Source organism: Prinia subflava (genome assembly GCF_021018805.1).
Source record: "Prinia subflava isolate CZ2003 ecotype Zambia chromosome W unlocalized genomic scaffold, Cam_Psub_1.2 scaffold_2cwr_NEW, whole genome shotgun sequence".
In the NCBI taxonomy this organism is placed as follows: Eukaryota; Metazoa; Chordata; class Aves; order Passeriformes; family Cisticolidae; genus Prinia; species Prinia subflava.
Window position 1 is genome coordinate 3,087,305 of NW_026960607.1, and position 26,368 is coordinate 3,113,672.

General features: G+C 44.5%; 1 protein-coding gene across 1 annotated transcript in view; it reads left to right on the plus strand.

Moving 5' to 3' along the window:
* The first annotated feature begins 20,058 nt into the window (after positions 1-20,058).
* SPOCK3 (SPARC (osteonectin), cwcv and kazal like domains proteoglycan 3) overlaps positions 20,059-26,368 on the plus strand; it is a 215,418-nt gene continuing 209,108 nt past the window's right edge. The window contains exon 1 of the mRNA XM_063424260.1: positions 20,059-20,212. The gene's annotated coding sequence lies outside the window, so the exon portion shown is untranslated. The remainder of the gene's footprint in view (positions 20,213-26,368) is intronic.

The following is a 26,368-nucleotide window of genomic DNA, read 5'->3' on the forward strand; positions in this document are numbered from 1 at the left end:
TCTTTATTGTCTAAACACTATGTTCCTGTTCTCTCCAATGGTCTACCTAAGAAGCCAGATGGTTAGAAATTTCCAGATCTTTGACTGGGCTCTGAGACAAAACTACATCATCTACAACTCATTACGGTCTCCTTTGAGATTTAGACATATCTGACCCAGAGAGTCTAGGACTCAGAAACTTAGTCTTTGAAATACAGAAACTACAAATTGCAGCCAAATAATTATGATGGAAACTACTTTTTGGTAGGTCACCTAAATTTTGACAAAATTAAATCTTTCAATTTGGTTGCATAAAGTGTTATATTTTGCTGTGTGAAAATGCCCACAAAATAAGCAGAAATAGCTTCCTACAAGGATAAATTATTTTGTACTAACACATTTGACCTGTTTACCCAGTTAATTTGTTAATCGGAGTGCCATGGAACTGGAGTTCCTTTCCTGTGTTCCTTGGGTTATTTTCTGGTGGTTTGTGGTTTATTTTGTTTGGTTGTGGGGTTTTGTTTGTTTTAGAACTTTTTTCCTTGTTTTTTAATATATTAAAGGTGATGAAAAATCATAATAGTTACAAGAATGATCATATGGAAAAATATTTAGTTCCTAGATGTCCTGATTAAGACAAGCTGCCAATTGTGAAACACTGCTGCCAATTCAAAATGTCCAGTTCAATATGGAGAGATTAAGCTGGAAACTGCAATAATCTATAAATTAGCACAAATCTACTCCTGATAGCTTCATCGGTCCTGGAAATCTGGAAGGCCAACTCTACTTCAGAGCAGTGGTGTTTGTTGTTGTGGTCTTCTTGTTCCACATCCAAATATAGGCAAAGCAGTCAACTGAAGAAAGTGAGAGAACAAGGAAGAGATGGAAAAAGATGAAAAGGAATAGGCAAAAGAGAAACTACATATCTCTATTCTGAAAACCCCAGAAAAGGAAATGAATTGGAAAGAAGTGATTTTGAAAGACAGGAAGTGACAGAAAGATGAGAAAGGTATTGGTGGTTTTAATAAATGAAACTTCCATGAAGAATTGTGTCATTGTAAGGTTTTTTTTTCCTGCAATAAATTTGATATTTTCGTATTTAAAAGTTGTGTAGAAATGTGCAGAGGCACTTCTGAGTTATATCATAAAAATTCTATCTTATTTTTTTGCGAGATTTATGATCAATTTAACTTTTAAATTTTACAGAAGGTTTAATGATTACAACACATTGATAAGAACAAGAGAAATGTCATTTCAGAGACCTAGACTTTATATGGAGGTTATTTGTAAAGAAATTGTACCTAATTGCGTAGCCTCCTCTCACTTCTGACTGAAGTGGTAACAAAGTAAGACACAGCATGTGTGATAGTGCCTACAGGCCCAAAACAAATTAATGTAATGGGCACAATTGTGTATTCCTGTCAAATTATGTATTTGATTAGGAAAGGACTTGGTTTCAACTGTACATGTGGTTTTGCAGAAAAAAAATAAGCCAGTTAACCCATGTAATTCTGAAATACCTTACACAGGTCTAGAAACAGAGTCAAAGAATAGATATGGTTTGTGATTGAACTGTAAAACTGAGATTCCTCTTCTGCTGTAATACAGATTCCTTTAATGCTTACACTACTCCAAAATCTATCATGTTGACTAAGTAAAGCTTGACTTTCATAGCAAGATTCTTTTGAATATGTGCAGTCCTCCAGATTTTAATCAAGTTGCATGGGAGTAGTAATCTGCTGGAGGGTTGCAAGCTCTACAGAGGGATCTGGACTGGCTGAATCAATGAGCTGAGGCCAATTGTCTCAGGCTCAACTAGGCCAAATACTGGGTCCTGCACTTCAGCCACAACCCCATGTGGTACTGCAGGCTTGGGGAAGAGCAGCTGGAAAGCTACCTGTTGGAAAAGGACTTGAGGTGCTGGTCAACCAGCAGCGTGCCCAGGTGGCCAAGAAGGCCAGTGCCATGCTGGCTTGTGTCAGAAATAATGGCATCAGATTGTATCAGTAGGACCATGGCAGTGATTGTCCCCCTGTACATGGCACTGGTGATGCCACACCTCGAATCCTGTGCTCAGTTCTAGGCTGCTGACATGGAAAGGACATTGGGATGCTGGAGCAGGTCCACAGAAGGGCAACAGCTGGTGAAGGGTCTTGAGCACAAATCAACCCCCAGCAGCTGGGGTTGTTGAGCCTGGAGAAGATGAGGCCCAGGGGAGACTATTGCTCTCCACAGCTGCCTGAAAGGAGGGTGTAGCCAGGTGTGGGTTGCTCACTTCTCCCTGGTGGCAAGAAAAAACAGCTTCAAGCTGCACTAGGGGAGATTTAGACTGGATATTAGGAAAAAAATCTTCATGGAAAGGGTTGTCAAGCACTGGAACAGGCTGTCAAACCACAGGGAAGTGGTTGAGTCACCATCCCTGGATGTATTTAAGACATGTAGATGTGGCACTTACAGCCATGGTTTGGGATGGGTTTGGCAGGGCTGGTTAATGGTTGGACTTGGTGATCTTAAATGTCTTTTCTATCCTAAATGATTCTATGATTCTACAGTAACAAAATCTTTTAGGTGGAGGTAGCATGGTGCGTTCAACCACAGTCAAAGTAATATGACTCTCTCTAGGTAGTTCCATAGGTTAATTTATCAGCCTACATTTAGTCAATAAAGTATTGCGTTTAAACCTGTTATCACTATAAAATACAGCATACTTGTGGGGAAAGGCCTTTGCTCAGTTACTGAGAGAAGAAAGGGGCAATATATATCCAATATATGTCCAGTATATAATAAAAAGATATGTTATATTGTATCCAATTGCTTTGAACATCATGCATAAAACATTTTACAGGAAAACATTAGTTTCCTAATAAATAAGATTCAAAAAAGTCTGAAATAGGAACTAATATAAAGCAGGATATTTCTGTATTGGATAAATTGGATTAAATTGGTTTAAGTATTTGAGTAAACCTCGCCATTTTGATTAGTCTGGCAAAACAGTAAAAAACTAACCCTGGTTTTGCACAAAAAACCTCAAAGAAAAGCAAAGTCTTGTAATGTGTTAAAAAAAAATCCATGAAAGCAGTCTCAAGGTTAGAAATTTATCATTAAATAATTTTCTTGCTTGCTACATTATGTATAGGCTAGAGCTATTGTTAAGAGAAGCAGTCAAGAATTTCAAGAACCTTGTCTTCAAAATAAGATGTAAGAGCAGACAATGGCTTGTGGTCCTGGAGAGTAAATATTGGGAAGGACATTAATTAGCATGCCAAAAGAATTTTACTAAGATGAGGTGGCTACAATGGGGCTGAAAATCTCCAGCTGTGCGGAACTCTCTGGAAGGAGGAAAAAGTGGTAAATGAAGAATCAAAAAGGGTCCCCTACCTGTTTAATCAACTGCAACGATTAGAATAATTAATATGTTTTCAAATAGTGTTGCAGAAGCATTTCTTAAAAGATGCTGGTTATCCACATAGTAAAGAAAAACAGGAGAGTGTGTTTCAGAGAGAAAATAACAATTTAAAAACCCAACAAACTCTTCTGCTATGTAATATGCTTTTTTCCCCCATGTTATTTTCATTCTTATGCAAATGAATGAAGAGCTAAAAGTTTCATTGCATACTTCATCTTCTAGTTTTGTCTGCACCAGAATTACTTGCCCAGGTAAGTTATACAAGTGAATTTGCAAAATTATTCTTATAACTTACTTCAGGCTTGAAAATCCATAGTGAAATAAGGTTACCCAAACCAAATATACCTTTCATATCATACTATCATCCACAGTACTTTTTGTTCAGCATAACTCAAATTGTACATCTATATTTCTGACCAACATATTTGAGTAAACAGGAAATTTTCAGTGAGTAAAAATAGGAGCAGTATCACATCTTTGCTTATCGTTATTTCTCATTTTTAGCCGAGAACAAAAACCATGTGGAAGACCTTCGGTCACATACTTTGGAAAATGTAAACTATAGGGGGTATGAATTAGAAAACTGCTGACCTACTCCATAAACTTCTAGAATACTTAATTATAGAAAATTATGAGAAAGACAAGAAAGAAATTTAGAGAAGTCAAAACTCACAAAGGGTACCTATGTCCTACGCAACTTCTGAATTGCTTCTATTGAGATTTTGTGGTGTGAGATGGTTAAAACACATCATCACCCAACACACAAATATCAACTTGACGCCAAATGTTTTTTGGTGCTTAAATAAAGCCAGATCTGAAAATTCAGCCACAGCTCTTGAAGGTACATCTGGATAAGGAACATGCAAAATAGGGATGCTTAAACTAGGAAAACATCTTCTCAAGGAGATTGTGAATAACACAGGAAGGTCTTAACAGGCATTGGTTTAGAAGCTTCATCAATCTTACGATGTTATGACTGTTTTGTTCACAGAAAATCTACTGCATACAGTGTTTGATTTGAAAGGTTGTGTCTGGGACTAGGACACAGGAGACATTTGCCTTTTTCTGGAAGCTGTGATGTGTGCTAGATAAAACTCCGGGACAGGAAAGGTTTCAGATTTTTTACATTGTACTGAGAACAGTCAGATGAGAAGAGTTCATAATTTATAATGAATAAATTGCATCTAAAAGAATTGATATGTAGAGATAGAAGATTGTCCTTGGCATCAAGGCACTGCTGATTATTGTGTTGTAAGTTTTAACATACAGTTTAAATTGTTCACTGGACAAGAAAAGAGTTTTGAATTTTTGAACATCAGCAAATACAAAAATTCATTGCAAGCTTTTCTAGATACATAAGCTTAATTTTGACAATGACAAAATATTCTGTCATCAAAGTGAAAAATTAAGATTTTATCTCTAGGCAAGGTATTTTTCTTGATCAAACCTGAGTTTGGTTGGGGAAGTTCTTCACTTTGTATTACATAAAAAAACCAGATCTTTCTGTGTTTAACAAATTTGGATGAAGAAGAAATTATCTTATTTTTGAAGGCCTGATTTATCTTTGTGAATTCCTGTTGCATCTGCTGTGGTTGTTGGGGCTATATAGAACATCAGAAAGATTAGATGCAGTGTCAGGCAGAGATATCACACCATTAAGATGTTTTCTGTTTCAGTTGTAAGTTTCTGAGAACTTTGCTGTCCTGGTTTGAGGGGGAAGTGAGTTTTCCAGGAAGTTGTGGGCAAACCAATCAGTGGTCAGGTTTTATGCTAGCACCTGGAGTAGCCACTGTGAGGTTAGACATGCCTCTGAGAACACAAAGAGTTAAAAGCAAGGACTTCAGAGGGATTGCCCCCTCTTTAGTTCCAGTTGCGAGGTGAGCACACATCTCTCCCCTTCCCCCCAGCTCGCGGGGCTGGGTGGGGGAGGGGAGGGGAAAAGCCATGCGGAGCCTCTTCAAGATGGACGGGTGGAAAACTGTAGCGGTGCCTTCCGTCCCCGTTCTCCTCTCCCCCCCCCCCACCCCTACAGAGAGGTTGCCACTTCAGAGCTTCAAAATTGATATTGGCAGCAGCCGGCAGCAGAGAAAGAGCAGGGGAGAGAAAAAGTTCCCAGCTGCGTAGAGATATGCTGAACCTGTGACCCTGACCGGGAGCCAGAGACTTTTAACTCTTTCTTGGCAGAAGAAAACTTTTTTCTAGACATTGATTCTCATGGCTGGTAGTTTGTGAGAAGAGAAAGAGAGACAGCCTGAGACTGAGATGACAAAGGAAGATGAAAAGAATCCCAGATGGGCAGTGATGAAGAGGAGTGGCTTTTTAAGCTGGACTTTTGCATAATGTTAGCCATAGACTGAACCTGAGTCTTTTTTTTGAACATAGACTGTATTTGGGTAGATGCAGTCGGCTCGACTTTGCTTCAGTGACTAGCACTGTAGGAGTGGAGCGAACAGAGAAGAGAGGAAGAGAGTGTGGTGGCGCCCTCTGCCCTCAGAGATCTCTGTTCTTAGAACCCTCGGCCCCAGGGGAAAGATGGGGAGGGACTGCTGTCCTGGCATGAGACTTAGCCAAGCATCCTTAAAAAGAGCCCTATATGCAGCTTTGGCCCATGGACAGTGGTGAGAGCACTGGACATGGAAAAGATGTCACCACGGCAGACCTCTCCGGGCGGTGCCATGGGTGACTGTTGCCCTGGTTTTTCTGAGATTTTTTTAAAGCCTTCTACTTGCTTATAAGATGGAGTCAGTTCTTTAGTTACTGTACAATATTAAGGGTCAGTTTTTCACTTTCTTACACTCTGGAACATAAACAACGTTTCTTGTTTTTGTTCACTGTCCTTTGCTTACATATTTCCAGCCTGAAAACAATGTTGGTTGACAGCTGGTCTGGCCAGTGGGGTGAAGGGGTAGTAACCCCAGAAGCCAATCTGCTACCAGACCCACAAAATTATAAAAGGAAAAGAAATAAACAGGCTGGCCCCTTTTTTGGTGGGGAGCAGCTTTTCACTGAAGACCTTTGCCTCCGTGTTGTTGATTTTGCGTTCCGGGCAACAATTGGTGACCCCGTCTGTGTGAGAAGACATTTGGTGAGATCCTTCCTTTCCCTCCCTCCCTGTTGTGCGGTGTTTTTAGGAAAATTGCTTTGCACTGCCCCGGTGCCAGTGTCTACTCCTGTGCTAGTATGCAGGACTCCGTAAAGTTGGAGTTTTGGGGGGATTTGTTGGAGCGGAAACACGCTCGGGTGTCTCGGCAGGAGCTTCAGCGTTTGTACGAGCGGGGCAGAGGGCGTGGGTTCTTTCCCACGCCAGATGAGATGCTCCGTCCAGAGGCGTGGTCCCTCCTGGGAGAATGCCTCATGGAAGTGCTCGAAACGGAATATGATGTGGAATTAGCATGCCTTTTGGTGCAATGGAAGCTGTTTGAGGGGGCTGCGTTCAGGTCAACCCCTCCCAGCTCGCAGAGCTCGCGGGCTGTTTCCCCCATCCCGAAAGGGGGCGGGGAGCTGGAGGAGGGCAAGGTCATTCTGTCAGACCCAGAAGTATTGTCTGAGCCCGGACTTCAGCTCCCAAGGGAGGAAATCCCAACCCCTCCCTCTCCGGTCGCTGCGCCGGGGGGTCTTTCTACCCCGGGCTCCGGTGTGGATCTCCGGGGGGCGGGGCGCGCCCCGGGCCCCTCGGAGCTGCTCGGGCAGCAGGGGGGCGGGGCCCCGGCAAGCCCGGGGCCGGTCCCGCCTGTGCCTGCGCCACGGCGCCGCTGGGGCAGGACGGAGGAGCCCCTCCTCCATGCCTTTCCGGCGCTGGAGGGGGACGGCGACCTGGGAGCGCGGCCCCCACTGTTCTTTGACCGGGATTCAGTCACGGTGTGGTGTCCATGCTGTGTCACGCCCACTACGTACCCGGTGAAGCCGGCTGGAGCGGCACAGCCCGCTCCAGCGTCCGGGCTGGCCCCGGGGGGTGGTGCGCTGGCCACTTCTGCGCCCGCCCCGCCTGTTCAGGGCGCGGGGGCCAGGGACGCCGCAGGAGGCGAGACCCCGGTCGGTTTTTCGCCGGACCCCGCCCCGGCGGGCGGGCGGACAGCCCCGCTCCGCGCAGGGACGGCTCTGCCTGCTGTGGGTGTCCGCCCTCCCGGTGGGACCCTTCTGGGGGCGGTCCCAGACCCTCCTCTCCCCGCGCTAGCTGCGGCAGCGGCCGTCTCTGCCGGGTTGCCGGCGGCAGGTGGGACGGCCCCGGCGGCGGCCGAGCTGCTGCTGTCGTCTCCGCCTGAATCAATCCCGGGCGGTCAGGCTTTGCCGGGATGCGTGCGTGCCGCGGAGCCCTTGGAGCGGTCCCCGGCGGCCGGTGCCGCGGCGCTGCAGGCGGGCTCCAGCCCCACGGGGGCTGGAGGCGGCCCCGGCGTCAGCGGCTGGACCCGCTGCCCCTCCCTTTCCCGCTGTGAGCGCCACGGCGGCTGCGGACGCCGGGATGTTTAAGTTCAGCGCTAGCGGGGACACGGCCGGGATGCGGCCGGTCTTTGATAGGAGTAAAGGGCCCCGCACTGTTGGTTCTTCCTCCACAGCCTGGTGGACACTTCCCCCCGTCAGGTGATAGTACGCCCGAGAGACCACGAGCGGTTTTGGGGGGAAGTGAGAGCTAAGGCTGAACGAATGGGTGATTGTGCTGGTGCGCAAGACTCATTGGGGGTTGAAGATGTGTACTCCAGCCCTGTTGGTATTGCTGCTGATGCTGCTGCTGGACCTGCAGTGTCTGGTGTTCAGCTAATCCCTAGCCGAGTGCCTGCCTCTAACCCTTGGGACCCACAGGGCAGGATGTGGCAGGTTCTGCTGCTTCATCCGGGGGTCTTCAGGCCTTCCCTGTCCTTCAGGGCGTTACTCATAACACCCATCAACCCTTGGCTTGGCAGGCCTTGGCAGAGCTGCGTGATGCAGTCAGGAAGTATGGTCTGGGGTCGGCCGAGGTGATGCAGATCCTCCAGTTTTTCAACGCAAATCTTTTAATACCATTTGACATAAGGACCATAGCTTGGACCCTCTTTCCACCAGTTGAGTATGACTGCTTTGAGTACAAGTGGACTCAGCTGGCGGCCAGAGCGGTGGAACGGAACACGACACTGGATCCGGCCGATCCTAGGCGTACAGTTAATACTGATATGCTACTGGGAACAGGCAATTATGCCAGGGCCGATGGGCAGGTTGGTTTTCAGCCCTTGGTCCAGGAGCAGTGCCAGGAAACAGGCATGGCAGCCCTGGTCCAGACAATACAGCTGGCTACTCCACAAGAGTCCTTTGTGACGATTGTCCAGGGAGCTGATGAGCCTTTTCTCCGCTTTGCGACAAGGCTGACTGCTGCTGTTGAAAAGCAGGTGAGTGATCCTGCAGCTAGGAAGCTCATGCTTCAGTTGCTTGCTCGAAGCAACTGCAATGCTGTTTGCAGGGGGATCATTGAAGCGCTTCCTGGGGATCCACCAATGTCACGGATGGTTGAGGCCTGTGCGAGGGTGACCCCTCCCAGCCACAAGATGGTTGCTGTGGCTACAGCTGTACAGCCAGCTGTGCCTACGGTCGTCCAACCAACGGTAGCTATGGTGGCCCAACCAGCTGTGGCTGCAGCCATGCAGCCGGCTGCGGCTGCTGCTGTACAGCCCGCCTGGATTACTCCCCAGGGTGTGCAGCGGCAGCAGAGGGGTGCTCGGGCCAGGAGGAAACAGGGCAGAAAGGCGCAGAAGCCTAAGGCTGTCTTGTTCTTTTGTGCACGATGTGGAAGGCCGAATCACGTTGCGGACGCGTGTAAGGCAACAGTGCACGTGAATGGTCATTCCTTGATCGGTTCAGGAAATGCGACACGGAGCGCGAAGGTGAGGCGCGTGCCGACACAAATGCCTCAGCCTCAGCCTGAACCAATGGAGATCTGCTCGGCAGGCTTGCAGCCAGCACCCGCAGTTCAGCAGGTGTTGATGTCTGCACAGCCGAGTCTGTCGTGATTGGTTTGGACAAAATACACAAGGTTCCCCTGGATGCCTTTGGTCCATTGGGTGATGGCATGAGTGCCTTCCTGATGGGGAGGTCCAATGCCACGATTCAGGGTATCATTGTGCACCTGGGGCTGATCGATGCCGATTTTTCCGGGCAGATTCACGCGATGGTCTCCACACCCACCCCCCCTCTTACTATCCCAAAAGGCACACGAATTGCTCAACTTGTTCCTTTTAAGTCTTCTGTTTCCAGGACGGAGGACCGGTCACGAGGTGACTGCGGCTTCGGCTCTACTGGGCCACCTCAAGTGCACTGGACTGTTGCCCTGACCAAAGACCATCCTGAGATGGTGTGTACTGTGTCCATGGCTGGTGCAATGCCACCGGAGACTCAACTTCGCGGCCTCCTGGACCCCGGGGCCGATGTTACGATTCTCTCCCTGGCAGCTTGGCCCCCGCAGTGGCCTTTGAGCCTGGTACAGACACCTATCACGGGCATAGGAGGAACGACACAAAGCTACATGAGCCAGAATCCCATTGTCATTACCAACCTGGAGGGACAGACGGCCATGGTTTGGCCTCATGTTATGAACACTCCTAAGAACCTCTGGGGGAGGGATGTTTTGGCCGCATGGGGGGTGCGACTCAGCACGGATTTTTAATGGGGGCCACTGTGATGAAGGGCGCAGAGTGTCCCACGCCTCCTTTATGGTGGCTGGTGGACAAACCCATCTGGGAGAATCAGTGGCCCCTCTCTCATGACAAGCTAGTCGCCCTTCGTGAACTTGTTCAGGAGCAGTTGGACCAGGGGCATCTGGAACCATCTACCAGTCCCTGGAACACTCCTGTGTTTTGCATTAACAAGAAGTCTGGGAAATGGAGGTTGCTACAAGACCTCCGAAAAATCAATGCCGTGATGGAAGGCATGGGGACATTGCAGGCGGGCATGCCATCGCCTACCATGCTTCCCACGGACTGGCCGGTCCTCATTGTCGATCTGAAGGATTGTTTTTTTACGATCCCTCTGCATCCCAATGACAGACCAAAATTTGCCTTCACGGTACCTGCAGTAAACAATGCCAAACCTGCGTAGAGATATCAATGGAAGTTTCTGCCTCAAGGAATGCGAAATTCGCCGGTATTATGCCAACGGTACGTGGCCCATGCCTTGTCTGGAGTTCGCAAGCAGTTTCCTGACGCTCACGTCTATCATTATATGGACGACATTTTGGTGGCTGCGCCCACCCAGGATGAGCTGCTGAGGATACAGCCTCAGTTGTTGAATGCTCTGCATTCACATGGACTGCAGGTGGCTCCAGAAAAGGTAAAACAGCAACCTCCCTGGAAATATTTGGGTGTCAAAATTCTGGAACGGACAATCCGTCACCAGGAGGTGCAGTTTGTGCAATCTGTAAAGACACTGAATGATGCTCAGAAGCTGGTAGGTGTCATCACTTGGTTACATCCTTACTTGGGACTGACCACCGCACAACTGTCTCCCTTGTTTGAATTGTTGAAAGGGGACACTGATTTAAAGTCACCTCGTAAATTGACCCCTGAGGCACAAAAAGTGCTGGAGGAGGTGCAGCAAGCTGTTTCGGCCCGCCAGGTGTACCGTATTGAACCTTCCATTGATGTCCCTGTGTTCATCACCACTCCTGATTTACATCCTACAGGTATCATTGGCCAATGGAACGATGATTGGACTGGTCCTCTGCACGTCTTGGAATGGGTCTTCCTGCCTCATCAGCCGCACAAGACGGCAACTGCGTTGTTTGAATTGATTGCACACTTGATAATCAAGTGCCGGCAATGCTGTTTGCAACTGATGGGTGCAGATCCCTCAAAAATCATACTCCCGGTTCAGAGGGAGGAATTTGATTGGAGCTATGCGAACAACGTTTCGCTGCAAAGTGCTCTAGAGGGTTTTTCAGGGCAGATCATTTATCATCTGCCCAGCCACAAGCTATTGCAAGTGGCAAAAAATACTCAATTTTCATTACGACCCAAAAACAGCCAAGAGCCAGTGCAAGGACCCACTGTCTTCACTGACGGTTCAGGCAAAACAGGAAAAGCCATTGTTACCTGGAAGGATGGATCCGAATGGCAGGTTTTGGAAGGCCATGAGGACGGGTCAGCCCAACTGGTTGAACTAAGGGCTGCCGTCATGGCATTTGAAAAATTTTCTCAGACACCCTTCAGTTTGATCACGGATTCCGCCTACGTTGCCGACATCGCACAGCAATTGGGTTATTCAGTTTTGAAGGAGGTCAGTAATCCTGCCTTGTTTCATTTACTGAAGGCCCTGTGGTGTGCAGTTCAGTCCAGGGTTCATCCCTATTATGTTCTGCATGTACGAAGCCACACTAATTTGCCAGGGTTTATAGCGGAAGGTAACGCAAGGGCTGACAAGTTGGCTAACCCAGCGTGGGTAGCTCCTCAGCCTGACACACTTGCTCAGGCCAAGGCATCGCATGGGTTTTTCCACCAAAATGTGCATACACTGCAGAAGCAGTTCCAACTGACGGCCACTGAGGCTCGTGAGATTGTTGAGTCATGCGACGACTGTCACGGTCTTGGTGCGCCATTGCCGGCAGGGGTTAACCCCAGGGGCCTTAAGGCCTTGGAGCTTTGGCAGACCAATGTCACCCAGGTCGCCGAGTTTGGCCGGCTCAAGTATGTGCATGTCACGGTGGACACATTCTCCTCTGCGATGTGGGCTTCGGCTCACACTGGAGAGAAAGCCTGCGATGTCATTGCCCACTGGAGACAGGCCTTTGCCATTCTTGGCATACCTTCTGCTGTGAAAACTGACAATGGTCCTGCTTATGCCTGTCAACAGGTACGGCAGTTCCTACAGTCGTGGGGTGTGTCACACAACTTTGGCATCCCTCATTCTCCAACAGGACAAGCGATCGTAGAACGCGCTCACGGTACACTCAAGTGTGTTCTTCAGAAACAAAAGCAGGGGATGCAGGGCGAAACCCCGCACAGTCGGTTGGCAAAGGCTTTGTACACCATCAACCACCTTACAGTGCCGCAGAACTCAAATAACCCTGTGATTTTGAATCATCACCTCTCGTTGCAGGTTTAGGATGACGCGCATCAGCCTCGAGCAAAGGTTCGGGTCCGAAACTTAGTCACCAAGCAGTGGGACGGTCCCTATGACCTGATAGCTATGGGGCGTGGGTATGCATGCGTGTCCACAGATACTGGGGCACGTTGGGTACCCTCAAAGTGTGTCCGTCCTGACCTGCGACCGCAGAGGCAGAATTCGGCTAACAGGAGAGGTGGAGGCCATGATCAACTTGAAGGTCGCCAAGTGGATAAATCATCAAGTGATGACTCAGATGCTGATGATGCGAGTGGTCACTCTGATGATTCCTCCACAGAAAGTGGTTGAATTTGTATATACGCCTTTTGTAAATTTGTTCATTTTTCTTTTTTTCTGTTTTTCTTTTTGTAAAGTTAAAAAGGGTGAGATGTTGCCCTGGTTTTTCTGAGATTTTTTTAAAGCCTTCTACTTGCTTATAAGATGGAGTCAGTTCTTTAGTTACTGTACAATACTAACGGTCAGTTTTTCACTTTCTCACACTCTGGAACATAAACAACGTTTCTTGTTTTTGTTCACTGTCCTTTGCTTACATATTTCCAGCCTGAAAACAATGTTGGTTGACAGCTGGTCTGGCCAGTGGGGTGAAGGGGTAGTAACCCCAGAAGCCAATCTGCTACCAGACCCACAAAATTATAAAAGGAAAAGAAATAAACAGGCTGGCCCCTTTTTTGGTGGGGAGCAGCTTTTCACTGAAGACCTCTGCCTCCGTGTTGTTGATTTTGCATTCCAGGCAACAGGTGACATGGAAACACTGAAGGGTGGACCTGTGTTTCCTGGGGGGAAGTCTATGGTGTGAGAGAGACTCCTCTCTCCCTTGCCGAAATGAAGATTAGTTTTGTCTGAGTAGTGATTGTTTTGATTGAGAACCCAGGGTTTTGGTTTATGGAGAATAACGTGTAAGGGGTAGAAATTGGGGGAGGAGGAGAAAATGTTCTGGGAGGTTTTCATTTCTGTTTTTGTGTGTTTAGGGTATTTTTCTTTTCTATTTTCTGTTCTTATGTAGTTTAATAAAGTTTTCTTTCTGTTTTCAAGTTTTGGGCCTGCTCTGCTCTGTTCTTGATCACATCCCATAGTAGTTGCTAAGAAAAACATATTCATGGGTGCATTAGCATCTGGCCAGTGCCAACCCATGACATTTGCTTAGACCTGTCTTGAGGTGGTCTTCTGCCTCTGATTTTGGACAGGTCCACATAACAATACCTTATTCAGTGGTGTATGTAAGCTCTCCATAAAAACAGATGGATGTGTCCTTAATGCTGACCATCATGCTCTCTGGATCTTTGTGGTTTCTGCCTTTTTGACAGTACTTGTGTTAGCAGAGATCCACAGGTGCTTAGCAATCTAATCAAATTCATGAAGAATGAGAAATATGAGCACCTTGGAGCATTTACCCTACAGGAAAAATATTAAGGATTAAATTGCAGTAATAGCAGAAGAACAGGGAAAGCCATAGGGGACAAACACATTAAATCTTGAAACCTGCAGTGGCCTGAAGTAGAAGATGAAAATCAAAGAAGAATGAAAGATGAATACTTCAAAGCAGTTAGTCACAAGTTGCAGAAGTCAAGGGGAAGTTGAGACGCACCTAGCAAAAGACATCAAGGTTAATAAGAAGTAATTGCAAACATAGTATTACTATAAAGATGAAAGAAAAGCATGAGTTCCATTGTAAAGGAAGAATGCAGTAAAGAGAAAAGTAAGAAAAAGTAATTAAAAACCTATGCACCAATCATTAACGGCATGTAGTTGGTTAAGTCAGTCATCACAGCAATGACAAGAAAAAAGAGCTAAGACTGTAATGAATCTATTCTGTAATTTTTGTAAAAATGAGATTGTTGTAATCATCTTATGAACTCTGCCCTGAATATTCACAGAATTGTTTGAAAGGGTCTCAGAGTTGTTATTCATTGCTTTTGAGAAACTGTAGAGAACAAGCAGGTACGAGATGACTGTGAAAAACCATAGAAAATTAAAGGCTTTCTTTAAAAAAAGGGACCTTCAAAAAAGTGGGTGAAAAGGGGTCAGAAAATTAAATTCTTGTTGTTCTACCTTCAATTTCTGGAAGATACAGGGACAGGTAATTCAGCACATTAATGTCTAGATGTCTGGAAGATACTAAAGAAGATGCAAATCCTATCAAGCCAAAATAATTTGTTTATGAAGTAAGTCCTCTGTTCAATGATGTTCTAGTGTTCTAGACATTGACAATGCAAAAACCTCATAGTCCAATTCAGTGGGATAATAAAGTGATCAGAGATCCCAAAATCATGGTATAAGATTAACAGAACAGGGTAAAAATATGGTAATAAACACATGACTGGGATGAAATGCAAACTGTGGTTACAATAGTTTCCAATATGGGAAAGCCTGCTGATCAGAGGAAAAATCATTTGTTCTTCATGCTTTTGGTGAATAGGATTCACCATAAGTTATAAGCTTAAATTGCAGCAAGATCAACTTGTTTCAGGTATTGGAAATGTCTTCTAAAATTGGTCTAGTAAAACCCACTGACACAGATCAGTGTGGAGTTTCTATCACTGACAAACTCCACTGATAGTGATTCTAGAAATAGATTTGGATCGACATCTGCCAGCAGTAACAAGGTCCATCTGGCTTTGCCTGTGGGCAGTGGGATTGATTTATTAAAATATGAATATCGATCTAATATCAATATTCAACTGTGACGGACAAAAGACTCTCTAACAGGTAAAGTTAGAAAGTGTATGTTTATTGCGACGCTGGGCAGCGCGTGGGATAGCTCCCTAATGCGCACTGCAAAGATCACAGGTAATTACAAAGCCTTTTATTTACAAAAATGTTGAATACACAAAATACAAATGCATATTCATACTCCTGTCCCTTCCTCTTCTCCGCTTCGTATGCTAATTGACAAAAAGGCTATTAAGCATGCGTAGTCTGTTCCCTGAAATGGGTCGGTGGTCTTTTTGTGAGGAGTGGTCACCAAAAGGAGGAAGTAAAACCAGTCTTCCTCTTTCTAAACTTTCAACCTTTTCAATGCAGATGTGATTGATGGATGGTAGAACTCCCTGTTTCCTGTTTTCCAGGACTATTTCAGTGGGTTTCTGGAAACAGGAGGCCTGGTGTTGTATTGATTAGTTTCTCTGTTTGACATGCAATGAGTCATTAAATCCGGGGTAGCTTATCTTAAATCTGGTTTCTTTTAACCACCCTCTAACTTTTAACTGATTTCAGCAAAGCTTATCTATTCATTTCAGCTAAATCAGCAACATCTATTGTTAACTGTAACCTTAGCTTTTCTCAAAGCTTCAAAATTAGTCTCAGGATACCTAGATGTTCCCTTGGGATTCCCTTCAACATAAGTTTATTCAAATATAATAACACAGCCCTTTCAGTTAAAATATTTTAAAAAATGAACTCCAGACTCAATTGCCTTAAGTGAACATATTCTTCATTTGCAGGAAATGGTAAGGCACTTTTGTGACAGTGTTCAGGGCATAAATTTCCTTGCATTTCCTAAAAATTTATCAGCATGTCCCTTCTATTCCATCAGTAACCTATGCATACCAACTTTTCTTCCAATATATATCTTTGTACATAGGTTGCATAATTCTAATGCTCTTTCATACAACACACAGATGTATCCACAAAACGCATATTTACATGTATACTCCCTCTTTTTTTCTTCTTTCCATCCTTTTCCTTGTGCAACAACCATATTACTCATGCCAGTATTGTAATTTGCAAGTATATTACAACCTACACCATTTTCATTGCTTGCATCCCTGTAGGATACATCAGCTACTCAGAGGGGAAGACACTGGAACAGTTATTATTCTAAATTAGTAAGTCTTAATATTGAAATATTTGTTAACGAGAATTTGTAAAATAGATAATATTTTGGAATGGAGAAGAATTTTTTTTTGTTAATAATAGCAATGCTTCTTGATTGGACAATGATAAAGAGCTATGAGGCAGTTTCTAAACTCTCAGTTCAAAATTATGTTCCTGTACCATTAGTATTCTCTTACCACTGCTGCAGTAACAGATTCCCTGTCACATCTTAAAGATGCTATTGTTAAACACATCAGTATGTAACAATACAGTTACATTTTCTGTAAGAAATGTATGTACATTTAAAATAAAGAATATTTCTCAAGGTACATAAGTTTAATCTTTGAAGAGAAATGAAATCATTGAGGAAAAAAAAAACTTCTTAGTTTTGTATCTTCAAAATGCCATTTCAATCAAGTATCACTGTGTGCTTGAATAAATGGAACTACCAACTTGTGTAAAGTCCTTGATCAGAATGAGGCTCTTAAATCAATTAGGTAGAGTTCAGAGTGTTTAAAATTATAATGAATACATTTAGAATTATTAAAGGCTTCAAATAGCTTGGTTCAGGCAAAATTACATAAAATTGATCATTAGTGTGTGTTGTCAGTAGAAACTGCAGTCATAGGTGTTGAAGATAGCTTTTTAGACAAATTGCAGTGAAACTTTTAAAACTCAAATCATAAGAGATTTCCCCTTCCTAAGGATTTTAACTGAATGCAAATCTTAGCCACTTTTAGTCCTCTTCTCTAAGTATGGAAAGATGAACAATAACTTAAAAATGCTAACTAATATCATCTGGATGAAATTGTCAAAGACACATGAAGCAAACCAAAACAAAAATAGATCACCTTCATTGCTGGGTAAGTGAAAACACAAATTCAGGAACTGGGATGCTGTTAAAAAAGTTTAAGTAAGTCTTAAAAAAAAAAAACCAAAAACAAACCAACAACAACAACAACAAAACCCCAAAAAACCCCAAACCCCAACACATTAGATTTATAGAGAAATTTCTTCTTTGCCAAAGGGCAAAGCAATTTGTAGGAAATGAACATTAAGACTGACAAATAGAAACTGGATTGTCAGAGAACGATTCTATAAAGCACTGACTCTATAACCCACCCTGAGAATAACATGACTGTTTTACTGATTATTTAGCCTCTGTGCAGACCCTCTACCCCTTTGCTTTGAATTTTATGATTCATTTATTACAGAATATAATGTCATTCTGGATAGGTAGCATTTTTAGAGTCAGGCACATAAATTCTAATCTTGCAATCATCCTGTCTGTCATACGGGTGACAGGATTTTCATTGATTTTAGTGATACAAGTTTAGGAACAAAATGGCATGTATTATGTACTGTATAATGTAGGTTCTTTGATTTAATTAATACTTTACTATCTGTCTGTAGTTACAGTTTATGACCAAAATCAAAACTTGCTAAACTCAGTGGCAATCTCATAATCCCTTCTCTTTTTGCATGAAGTGGCATTTTTCTGCCATCAAAGAATCTCTTGATGGACTTGACCCTGTTGTTCTGGTTTTTCTGAGTTTTTTTAAAGCCTTCTACTTGTTCGTAAGATGGAGTCAGATCTTTAGTTTCTGTGCAATATTAAGGGTCAGTTTTTCACTTTCTCACACTTTGGAGTGTAAACAACCTTTCTTGTTTTTGTTCACTGTCCTTTGTTTACATATTTCTAGCCTGAAAATAATGTTAGTTGAAAGCTGGTCTGGCCAGTGGGGTGAAGAGGTAGTAACCCCAGAAGCCAATCCATAACCAGACCCACAAATGTATGAAAATGGAAGAAATAAACAGGCTCACCCTCTTTTTGGGGAGCAGCCCTTCACTGCAGACCTCCTGCCTCCGTGTTTTTTGTGTGCCTTCCAACAAGACCCTAGTTTCAACTCTGAAAGTAACTCATATTTTACCACAAAAAATACTTTCAGCAACTACACTGAGAGTGCTGTGTACTTGACATACTTGGCTACTTCGCGGTGGGTTAATCTTGGCTAACAGCCAAACGCTTACCCAGCTGCTCACAGCCCCTCTCCTCAGCAGGACAAGTATAGGAAGAACTGGAGTGAGAGAGCTCATAGGTTAATAGAAAGGAATCAGGAACACTGTTTACCGATTACTGTTGCAGACAAAACAAACTTGACTGGGAAAAGTTTAATTGCCAATTAAAATAAAAAATGTAGTACATAGTTTCAGTAGGGGTAAGGAAGACGACACACTTTTAAAATTTTCTCCCTTCTTTTCCCAGGCTCCTCTCTCCCTGACCAGCACAGGGAAAATTGAGGGCAGGTACAGTCAGCATGTAACAATTTCTTTGCTGCTTGTTCCTTTTCACACTTTTCCTCTGCTCTGGCATGGCTTTCCCATCGGCTGCAGTTCTTCAGGAAAATGAGCTCTGGTCTGGGCTTGCTACAGTTTCTCTGAGTATATCCCTTTACTCTGGCATGAGTGTTCCAGGGTCTGCAGTGCCCTGCCATGGAGAGCACTTTCTCATCTCTCTCTGGCCCCGGCGTTCCCTGTTGTTTCTCACCCTTTCTGTTCCCACTTCCTCTCTCCGCGCAGCATTTTCTGCCCTTTGTTAGCTGTGCTTTCTCAGAGGCACCGCCAGCTTTGCCGAAGGGCTTAGCTGTGGCCGCAGTGTCTCCACTGTGGCGCTGGTAGGAGCCAAAAGGGAGCAAAAAATCCCAAAACGGGAGTCCCGCACCTCTTGTCACAGAGCCCACCCCGCAGTCTCTGCCCCACTCCCTCTGCCGAATCCTTGCAACACGCAGCTAATACAAACCTAAAGAGCAGTGTTACTCAAGTCCAGGGAATAAAACTAACATTAATAATTTGATTAATTAGGTCAACAGGATGGCAGAACTTAAATATGGAGGCAGGTATGCTGGAAAGGTAATGGAACTATTTCTGCACCTTGCTCAATTCTAAATTAAATTTAGCTAACTCGGCAAAGCAACCAGATGTCATTGAAGGCTTCGAGTTAATATACTGTTGCTGTTTAAAAAACAAAAACCAGAAAGGGAGGGAAAAAGGCTTCCCTATCCCTTACAAGAGGGATAACACGGGCAGGCGGCATCACAGCGTGCCTCCATCAGCACTCAGAGGCGATCCGCGAGCTTGCGTCTCTCCTTGCCCTGAAAGCGCGGGAAGTTCTATCTTGACATGACGGTGAGTTTAAGGATCGCGTCCGCCGAGGGGCTTTCGCCAATCCAGCTCAGGGTGCGAGGTGCCAACGCAGCTGTAGCGAAGTTCCAGCGGCATCCATCCCCACCTGGAGGAGGCGGCGGCATCGCGCGGCTGCTGCGGGGCCGGGCGGTGCTCGGCGGGGGTGTGCCGGTGCTCCCGGCCCCGCGCTGTTCCCGGTGGTGCGGGGTGCCCAGCTCCGGGCGGGAACGGCGGGCGCGCGCCTCTCCCGGTGCGGCAGGCGACGCGGCGCGGGGGCGGGGCGAGGGGCGGGCGGCGCGCGCGGCGCGGGAGCGGGGCGGACGGACGGGCGGCCGCAGACGGCGGCGCGTGCGGGGAGGGAGCGGGTGCGGGGCCGCCTTTCTGGCCGCGGCGAGGAGCGGGTGCGGGGCTCGCAGCAAGGTGACGGGCTGGGCAGCCTCCCCTTCCCCTTCCCCCCGCCGCTCTCAGGTGGGCGAGGGGGCCTGTCGCAGGCGGCTGTCCCGTGCCCCGCCGGCAGCCCCCAGGCGGGGTTCGGCTCCGCTGTGGGTAACCCCCCTGCCCGTGTCCTCTCTCGCCCAGATGCTCGCGGCAACCTTGGTGTGCGTGTGTGCAGCAGCCTGGTGCAGCCCGGCGGCGGCGGCGGCGGCTGGGGACAGACCGGATAGCGGCAATTTTCTGGACGATAAACAATGGCTCACGACCATCTCCCAGTACGACAAGGAGGTCGGGCAGTGGAACAAATTCCGAGACGTAAGTTCAGCCCTTCCACCCTGCCAGCCAGCAGCCGCGCCCAGCCCGCTCCCGCTGGTTCCGTTCACTGCAGGGTGTTAGGGCATCCCTTGGGGAGCAGGGGCTGGGGTACAGCCTCAACTTTCCCCCTTCCCCTCGAATTTTAGTTCTTAATTAATTGCCTGCGGCACCTCGGCGAAGAGGATGGGGGTCCCGCCGGGCAGTTCCCGGGGCGCTGCCGCCGCGGAGCGGCCGGGCCGCCCGGCGTTCCCCGGGCCGCCTCGCACCTTCGGGGCCCAGCGGCCGGGCCGCGGGAGCCGCTTCCCGCCCCGCGGGGCGCCAGGCGGTGGAGGGGGAGACCCGCGTTTGTCCTCCCTCCGCCCGTTTCCCGCCCCGCTGCGGGAAGGGATGCGGTGCGGGCGCCGGGCCGGGGTAGGGGCTCGCCCCGCCGGTGCCGCCCGGGACAGGGCCCCTTCCTTCCCCGGGCACCTGGCAGCGGCGCCGAGCGGCACCGCCGCGTCTCGCCGTGCCCTGTCAGAAGTGCCGGCAGGGAGGGCGGGGGAGAAGGGGCAGCGCTCACGGCCGGGGGTTGCGGTGTCAGGGGTGCGGGGTCTCAGCGCTGCGGCGGTGCGCGGTGTCCGGAGCGCCGTGCTCGGAGCCCCGGAGCAGCAGCCCCAGCCTGACCCGAATCTCATCAGTTACGAAACCTGCCGCTGTAAGGTGGCTCTGTCCTCAGCGTGCTTCCCCTGTGCACCGAGTTCGGGCTGTATTTGCTGCAAGTGAAGTGAAACACAACCTATTTTCAAAAGCCGTTCGCATTTCTTTCAGTGGAAAAGATTTTCTTTGATCATCCAGTGTCCTGCATCCCTTGGTGTCACTTTTAAAAACCTGAATTCCAACCGTGCAAAATAATTTTCTGTTTTCTTTACTGTTTAACCTACTGGATTTCTTTGATTTGGTGTAAAGCATTGATTTGGTTTGCAACTTAAGAGGCAACAGGTTTCTTCTTATTCTACAGCCTGCTGGTGACTGCAGTTTACTGTAGCAAACTGAAGTAAATGTCTCCAAGAAGTCTCTTATTTTTCTGAGACCTGGAGTGTCTTGTGATGCATGTATTTTCCAGCTTTATGTCTGTGTTGCATGTGGGATGCAAACTTGGCTTTTTATCTTAAGCAACTAGGAAAGAACTACTGGAGTTGTGGGAGAACTTATTTTCCCAATATTTTTTATTAAACAGGATATCTGCTGCGTGCTTCTAATCAGTAGTCAGATATTTTTGTTTGCCTTGAATATCTAAAATAAAAGAGCTTAGGTTTATGTGAAAAATACCTGTTCAGTATGCTGTGCATTGAGACCTGTGATTTTAGAAAAAAAAACACAAGCTAAAATCTGGTGCTATAGAAATGTTCTAGGATTAAAGACTGCTGCTAGAAAACTCCAAAATACGTACATCAGTTATGTTTTGTAATTGGGCAAAGTCATTTATCTAAGGACTAACCTGCAAGGCTGAGGAAGCTAAGTGCTCTCTAATGCCCGTCTCCTGGGTGCCCACTGACATGTACTGTAATACTGGATATTAGCCAGATAATTTATTCTGTGACAAGTAGGTGTCCCCAAGGATTTTAAGAGTGACTGCTTTGAGGAAGTACTGCATACTGATTCTTCTGAGGCAATTTGCAAATATGCTGGCTTATTTTTACACTGTGTAAATTTTATAAGGCTGTTTCTTCAGTGAAGGGTATGCTTTCATTTCCTGTGCAGAATGCTTATGTCCTTATGTCTGGAATATTTATTTAATTTTTCAAGGCTCTCCCTTTAAAGCATAGGTAGTTTTCAGTAATTCATAACATATAACTGTAAACCCCCCCCAAATTATGTTAATCTACCTGTATGAGAATCCATTAGAAAAAATCTTGTAAGAACACTTATCAATTATCATACTTAAATATAACATGGTAGAGAAGATTTACCATCCTGCAATTTTGTATAATTAGTAAATTTACTTGTGTGACTGTAATCTGTTGGTTTTGAAATTGTAATTAGCAATGTAATTAGTGATTCAGGTGTGGCCTCCTGTTAAGGAACAGAATGGCAGCATTTGAAACGTGTAGGGGTAACTGTCTTGCAGAGTTAAAATCAAGGTATGCAAGGCCTGTGTCTATAACTTTATTCTCTGGCCAGAGTAGGATATTTTTTGCAGGCTTTAAATACCCTACAGATGTAATGATGAGATGGAATTCTGGTGTGAAAAGAAGTATTGAAAGTATTTAAAGGCTTAACTTAAGACTTAACTGACAGGACTGATTAATGTGAAAGATAATGACCCTGACTTCTGGCTCATTGGCTCAGTTTAAGAGTTTTAGATCACAGAGAGAAAGAACACAGTCAGAAAGGGAACCCTTACAGAACCTGATAAACCATGCTATTTTATTTATAAAAAACCAAAAACCAAGCCAACCCCAAAACCTAGCTCTCTTAACATCCTCTAAAATGTCAGTTTTGTCAGTAAGTGTTATTAATGTGAGATTATTAGCTAAGATCTTTTCAGTACTTTGTACAGGCAGAACTGTAACTGACTTCAATTCTTGTGAAAGGTCTTGATCATTCTGACAAATCTGTTGAAAATACTGCAATAGGTCTGAGCAAGAACTGTCCCTTAACATGTAACAATGGGAAACTAGATGTGTGTTAGAGGCTACCTACCTTCCCATTTTTCTTGTGCAAAAATTGAGAATGGTCTTGTTTTTAAATAGGGGACTGTCCATCTTAAAGATGGAGGAGATGGGGTATGTCAAATATCAACTCCCTTAAGTTGTATGGGCAAGTGGAACATTTTGGGTTCTGTAGGAGGGTACATTTATTTTTTGCCTGAAGTGCAGGAGAGGAAGAGTTTACAACCCCTTCTTAGTGCTGTTGCACTCCAGTTGCTGAGTAGCTGCAACTATTCACATCTGTCACTAAAACAAGTCTCAGGGTTGATGTGTTTACTAAGGTTTTCCAAGCTGCCTGGTTAGGCTGCTTTAGCAGCCAGTGGTGTCATGATGCTGGGAGGTTCTAGCCCATGGGAATGTATCCTCTGTTTATTTCAGGCTTGGGAACTGAGGCTTTTCGGTAGATGCTCTTAGGGGTATCTTCTTCATTGATATTTTGTTTTATTGATAATGCTTTGTGGTTATGGTTTTATCTATGATGATAGCACTAGATATTTGATAAATATATGTACATATACTGCAGTTTGTCTGAAATAAAGATTCACTTTTTGAAAAATGTGATTGAGAAATGGTATAACATTTATACTCCTACTTTGAACATCCTAAATCTTATCTAGCAAACCTTCATTACTCATAATGCTGTAAATCTGTGGAGAAAAACAGATTATTGGAATATAGGAATTATTTTTTTCTTTCTGATTACTTTCCAAATAGTGGAGGTGTTTTTAATCCTAGAGCAAAACACAGTGACTTTGTAATTTAAAATAATTTTGTCTTTTTATATTATTTTTACAGTCAGTTGGACAAAATTGCATATAACCATAGTTTTTTAACCTATTGTATCACTATCTGAAAAACTTTCAGACTTTCTTTTCAGAAGTTTTATTTTTAATTTCTTTAAAATACAATGAAGCAAGATTCTGTAGAGTAGCTAGTTTTAGTAATTGATATTTGTAAAGTGTCTTGTGCATTTGTGTTCATTAAAAAGACTGTTTTATATGGTGAATTTTACTTGCTGCTGGAAGAGAGATTTTGGGTTCTAATTTGCTTGTTAGTGATACATACTTTTTCTTTTCAGAGGTCATAATTAAAGTGATTGCTGTATTTTCAAATTTAAGTTGATAAATGAACTCCACAACTTTGTCATAGTGCTGTGAAATAGTAGGGTTGGTTATCATTGCAACCAGTTGCACCATACTGCTGTATTAACTATCATCCCACCATGTTAATACAGTTATCAAGGGTAAAGAAGGTAGAAGAAAATGGAACAGGCCATAAAACCAAGCATCTATGAAGAGGAAGTTTGCACTGGAAGTACTCCTTTTTACTCTGCTTTGCTGTGGGGTGTTCTCACATTGACCATCAAATGTAATGCCTTCTACAAGACATGGCAAGTTTGGGCAGCTTGTGTTGGCTTTCAAGGGGAGTATTTAAAGAGTATGTTTTTTCAACATTAGTGAAAACTAAACCTGTGTGTTTGGAAAGGAGATAAATTGAATATTCGGTCTCCATACCAATTCAGTAATAGCCAGCATTAATTATTCCCTTGTCTGTTTTGGAGGTTTAAGGCTTCTCAAAAACAAACACTACCCCTCAATTAAGCTCCATGCCAACTGTGCATTACTGTTGTGAGCAGAACATCTCTGTCCAACTGTGGATCCCAACTACATCTTTGTACCATTGAGCAAGCCAAAGCCCTTTTAAGAGGGATTCATCACAAGTTCTTTGTGGGATTACCATGTAAACATTCAGAAGGTTTTCATGCTTCTGGAGTGGAGTACCAGTGCCTTTACTTGAGGAGGAGGACTTCTGTTCAACAAGACTTTTGCAATGGACAAGAAGCCTATCAGAAGTTTATGGAGGGTCCTAAATGTAGTTTGGAAGAACTCAGTATTTAGGATTGAATAGTGCAACACTCATTGTCTTTTTTCTAACTCATGTTACCTTCTTAGCTGTGAAAAAAGGTTTGGTGGTCTTATTTCTCCAGTACTTTTTATGGTTCAGGGTAAAAAAACCTTATTATTGGGTACAGCAGCTCTTTTATGGCATAAATGTCATGATCATGACATCAGGAGGAAATGGAATTGCAAAACATGAAAGATGAGCTGCTTCTTTCTTATGTTGCCTTAAGCCGAAGTTAAACCAAGATCTTGTAATAATGTAAAGTTATTTTTGCAAATAGGGCTTTGAATCTTTTCCACGTGCCAGTCTGTTAGCTGAAACTTACAAGCACTTCTTAAGTAGTGTCAGTCACTTTTTTCCATGACTTGCTTTGTATGATCTGAGTCTTGTTAATATGGTGAAGGAGAAAAAATTTGGAGCCCAGGAGGTCTGACCGAAAGAATAAGTATTTAGTACCTTCACCTATAATTACTGCCTTTGAAATAGAACTAATAAGGACCCGAGTGCTCTTTTTTAAACTCTGAAATATGGGAAAGTAAATATGACAAAGTGTTAAGAATTTGTATTAGTTTTAATTAATTAAGGAAATTTAAGCAACTATTGAATTGTTCATAACTTCTAAATTGAATGTAACAAATTAGTGGGAAAGAGTAATGGAAATCTTAATTTTTCCTTTCTTCCCTATTGTAGACAAAGGCTTCTAATTTTTATATGTGCTTTTAATTATTCTCAAGTATGGATTCCTTTTGTCTTTCCCATGATTACATTTCCTATGGTCTGTTTTTGCTGCCTGTTTCTAGTGCCAAATACTTTTTTGTCTGAAAAGGCAGAGTCTACTAATCTCAAACTGTTGTTAACACTGAACTCTTAAATGTCTCTTGGAAGGCGTTAACTTGGAAGCTCTTTATATAGCTAACGTTTAAAAGTTAAGTAAATGGTAATGTGCTTTTCCTTAGATTGCCCTCATAATCTAAAGTAAAGCTGATAACATTGTTTCATCTTATCTCTATCTCCTTTCTCTGAAGAATAATCTTTATTTTATATGCTGTAGGTTATTTAGTGGCTATGGATACCCAGTCTTCTCTTGTCTTTCCATTAAATCTTATTGGGATTGACTTTAGCCATCTGTGCTTATTATAGTGTAGTATAAATAGCTTTGTAATACACAAATAGATGGTAACAGTAACAGAAACTGCATAGGCTATCTTGGCTTTACAATTAGAAGGGAAAAATGCTTAAGAGGTTTTGTAAGGGGTGGCAGAATATAGAAAACAGTGGCTTGAGCAGAATGAGAATATTTTTAGACTAACGCCATTTCCTCTTTCTTCCTATCTCCTCTGTTTCTGTTAATTCATAATAATTGAAGTATTTGATGTAACTATCTGCAGAAAAGAGAATAATAGCTTGGATTAGTATGTTTCCAAGTGTTGGGCAGTTTCTGAGTGTGACTCCTTCGACTGAGTTAAGCAGTTGTGTGTTGTTTCTGTGTCATGACCATGTTGTCATGACTTGTGGTGTGTCCGCGTTGTCCCTGAACCCCCTCCCTTCCCCGCAAGATATGCTG